A 4,623-nucleotide genomic window follows, 5' to 3' on the forward strand; every position below is an offset into this window, starting at 1 on the left:
GCCCTTTAAATGGCAAATACTTTCCTGAAAAAACATAACAGAAGCGGCAATTTTTTTAGGCAATCAATTTTTTTCAAGTACTTCATTATTCTTGAAGCATGGGCGGGCATAGAGTAGTCAGATTAGTGCATGCGTTCCTAAGCAATGCTATGCCAAAAACTGTACTTACAAAAAAAGCTTGCCTTACTGAGTGATTACCACTGGCCATCCACTAATTTCCCAGCCTGCTACAGGTCCCTGGCAAAAACCACACGCAACTTGGTGGCTTGCACAGCTTCCATGCAACTCTTGGTCTTTAGCTGGAAAAAAATTGAGGGATCAGTGAGATATAAAATTTTACATGCATTGCTTTGTTTCAATGACCGACTAAGAAAGAAACAGCGGTTTCTGTGAGCGCAACTATTTTTTCACACTAGCTTTCTACAGTAAACCATGTTTATCGCGACATAATTCACATTGACTTGCTGCACGGCCCTAGTACTACTGTGTATAGCTCTATGGTTTCAAATGCTTGTTAGCTCTGAGCCCTTGGGCTTGCACTCGTTAATGCAGAAAACCTCGGAAAGGGCAACCAGAGCTTCGAGCTTTAAGCCATAGGTATTCAGAAGCTCAGTGGTCTGGGGAAGAACTTTTGGCTGGGTGACACAGTAGCAAATGCTTCTCCAGCTACTTTCACTCCACTGCAAAAAACTCGCACAGCAGAGACCTGTCCTCCATTTTGCATTGCAGAAACAATCACTGAAATTCAAAGCACGCATACTAAATGCACACCTACCTTCCAACACAGCTTCATAATAATGGGTATAATTATTGGAATGAAATACCAGTCAGTACATGTAGTTTTCAGTTTATCCAAAAATTATAAGGAACCGACCAACAATAAACATTAAAAGAGAAATAAAATAACCAGAATTGTTTAAAAAATCTGTCAGAAGAATTATGTGACATCCACTACACACCAGCAGTTCTTCGCTTTGTGCACCTTCAAACCACACTTTCCTACAGGCACATTTGCACAGAAATTGGGTTGAACCTGATATTTAAGAATCTTTTTTGGTGCAACATTAGAAAGAAACCAGGTTTTACCCAAAAACGAAGCACCCTACACATTGCATCACAAGCCCAGATGGTGCACTTTAGTCGCCTCTTATGCTTATGCAAGAGATAGGAACAGAGATATCTTGACTAAATCAAAAAAAGAGGAAGTGCAGTGCATGTGTAATGCAGAGAAGATATAAGCAATGCCACACTAAAACACAGGGAGGATTCCAAGAGTAGGTGAATGCATGAATGGGTGGCAATCAGGTGGCTAAATGAGATTAGGAAATTTGAGGAAAAAGGGTGGTAGCATGTGGCACAGGAGAGAGTTACCTAAAATGAACTAGAGAACCATTGTTCTGCACTAATTTTAACAGCACATTCACACGACAGACAAAATCACTAACTCCAGGAACAGACTGAGCATCATGCAACTCAATGTCAATCACCATTGCAAATGGCACCAGCACTGCAGACTGCACATGAGGAAAAGTAGACATATTTTTGCTCTCAACTTTGAACAGCAGTCAGCTGCGCTTTTAGGAGCAAAGCTCTAAAGTACGGCAACATTGGCACTTTGTTTTACTGACATGAGGGTGCTTGTGAGCGTGCAAGTCCCATGTTTGTTTTGCACCAAATGTGTTAATTGCGTGGTATGTTTAACTAAAGAGGGGCATCTAACATGGGCATCAGCTCTTCATTACTTCCCTTCTATATCCCTCCCTTATAATACGGTTCAAGTGTCCACCAAAATGTGAGACAGTTACTGTTACATTTCCTTGAATTTTCCTTCAACTAATTTTAAATTTTTCAAGTATACAGCTTTAAGAAGGTAGAGGTACAAACTGTGCAGTATAACCATATGCTATGGCAATAAACCAGCATTAAATCTGTGCTGACAGCAGCTTGCCCAGTGCATTGCAAGGATGCTATACCATAGAAGGATTGGTGTCATCGTGCAATGTTACATTACTGACTGACAATTTGGTCTCTGTGTCAGAAATACTGGTAAACCATCATTGTAGAGCACAATGTTTTTAAAGGAATAAATGAACATATAGGTCCTTTTCGAGGACACATATGGATACCAGGCAACAGGTGTGCAATGTCAAAGCACGTTTATGTTAGCAGCTGCGTCAAGAGCTAAATCAGCGACAAATTTTGTACAAATCTACAGTTCCGGTAATTATGAGCTGAGGTACTGCTGTGAAGTGCATGTAGAGTTTCATGCATTTCTAAACCTAGCTGCAAGCCTATATTGAAAATATTTTTCTAAATAGGCAGCTAAGATATGCATCACTGAAAAAGAATAACTACCATGAACGAATCAGGAGGGATGACACAGCCGAAGGCAGGAAGCACGCATGGCCCAATAGATGCTGGCCGCTGGTAACTGCAAATAAATACATCCAGAGCAACAGCTGTCAGTGGCTGTAGCCATGTCATAAATGACAAGAGAGGAAATCCTCTACTGCTTTAAACACTAAACTTAGACGTAATATAAGTAAATAAAAAACCAATGAGCTAGCTCATGACAAAACAAATGAACAGATTTTATGTAATGCACCCATATACATTCTTTGAGAAGAGTCACAATGACTGTTATAACCACACTGAAAGATGAGCTGGCTGAAATACCGCACACCAATTTGAATATAGGATGTGCAGGTTTTCATTAATTCCTATCATGGTGCCTTGCACCAATGTCTAGGTATTAAATTGAAAGTTGCAACCAGTCTGCCTTGGTTAAATGAGAAGAGAGAATGGAAAAAAGCATGCCTTCACTAGCAAGAAGCTTGATATCTCACAGCACAGCTTGGCATCATAGAAAAATTGCTAGCGCATTTAACAAATCTGCATACAATTAAAAGCTGCACACATTTGTCGACTGGCAATGCAAGTAAAGGCAAGAAAAACAAGAAAATACCAAAGAACACTCGTGAGTGCGGCGAAGGGAGGTCTGTGGGTAGGATCCCGTGCCTGGGAAGAGTTCCGAGCTCGGAGAATCGCCGGCACCACAGCTGATGGCACGCAACCAAGAATAAATAACAAAGCGAAAATAAGTAACAAAAAACCATCGACAATGGCGGACGACTTGAATGCGGGCCACAAAAGCGAGGGATACAGCAAAAAGGTAGAAATCCTAAATAATTGTGCAGTTGCATATCCGACCGCTCGCAGTGCTCAGAAGGAGAGGAAGCATTAACGTTTACAGCTCAGGACACGCAAGATTGATCTAACTTTGACATAACACTGCCTCAAATCCTGTGCCACTGGGGAAGCACAGACAAGTTTACAAAAGACAAGGCGATGAATATGATCTAGCCTTTCGCATGCGATCACTGTCTCAGAATAATTTAGTATGACACATATTAAGGCACAAGCACTAATCCGATGTGTACTAACCCTGAGCAAAGAAGTGCGGTGTCTGATCGCAGCTGGTCTAGCGCGAGCGCTCCGCCGCGCGGCACTTCTCGCTCATCGTCTTCTACGCAGTGCAGTCCATGCTTTTGCAGCGAGTGTTGAAGCGCTAGCAAGCGAAAGCGTAACTCTGTTGTGATATCTGGTGCCATTTTTATTTACCACGGCACGCGAGTAATAAATGCACATAAAGACAATGAGAACAACACTTGTCATGCAGGATATAGGCCCTGCTTTTTTGGCGCCGCATTATAGCTGCGGCATCCGCAGGCGAACTGCCTCCACTCACATCCCTATATAGCCGCATACAAATAGCGCGTGTGAATACAGATCATTAGCAAAGAAACGCAGAGCGGGACTCACCGGCCATGCGATCCATCCAGGCTTAGTAAAACGGCGCAGGAGTCTTCGTTCCCCTAAGAGATGAAAAGACGTCGCAGCACTCTTCATGGCTTACCCGTTGAAACTCGCCAATGTTGACAGGCCGAAATCCTGGTTGTTGGCTTCCAAAACACACTCCTGCTCACCTTCCTATTGAATGAGTTCTTCACACGTGTCCGCCGTACAAGTACTCAAGCAATGCCTCAAAGAGGCAAATAATACAAAGCACGACGTGTCGGTTGCGCTGCAATGGCGCCGACGGCTGCGCTTTCGTGTCGGTGAAAAATTACAACCGACAAAAAAATTTGTTTTTAAACCATGAATACTTATATTATCTCCACAACAAAGACACTGCATTTATTTTAAATTATTTTTAGATTATTTAAGAATACTAAAGCGCTTTCAGTTACTTTTTCTGGCATGTCGTTTGTAGAAGCTGCGATCCTGTGATCCCCTGTAGTGACCCGGATGCCCTAGCAGACGACGGAGCAGACGACGGTGTTGAGAGAATGCAATTTCGTTTGATGCCAGATAAAATCACTAAGTTGCGACAAAAACAGCGAAGAAAAGTGCCGTATCTCAAGCTGGCGAATATCGTGGATAAGTTGAACGCAATTGGCACGAGGGAAAGTAGCTGCGATGCATTAATTTGCGCGACACTGGCACGCTCACCGGAGATCATGAAACTTAACAGCTTAATCGGTGACCAGTACAAGGAGATTGCTTTGATATCAACTGTGTTACGAAACTACGTCAATACTTGCGTCTCACTTTAGCTAATAT

At 42.5% G+C, this 4,623-nt stretch overlaps 1 long non-coding RNA gene across 1 annotated transcript; it reads right to left on the bottom strand.

Annotated features, from left to right (window-relative positions):
- Positions 1 to 214: 214 nt before the first annotated feature.
- On the bottom strand, positions 215 to 4,055 carry LOC144095150 (uncharacterized). Its single transcript, XR_013306699.1, has 4 exons — positions 3,823 to 4,055; positions 2,966 to 3,059; positions 2,356 to 2,431; positions 215 to 299 (listed from the first exon to the last, which is right to left on the bottom strand). It is a non-coding gene; the product is annotated as an uncharacterized LOC144095150 (long non-coding RNA).
- Positions 4,056 to 4,623: the final 568 nt, after the last annotated feature.

Source organism: Amblyomma americanum, chromosome 6 (genome assembly GCF_052857255.1).
Source record: "Amblyomma americanum isolate KBUSLIRL-KWMA chromosome 6, ASM5285725v1, whole genome shotgun sequence".
Classification (NCBI taxonomy): domain Eukaryota; kingdom Metazoa; phylum Arthropoda; class Arachnida; order Ixodida; family Ixodidae; genus Amblyomma; species Amblyomma americanum.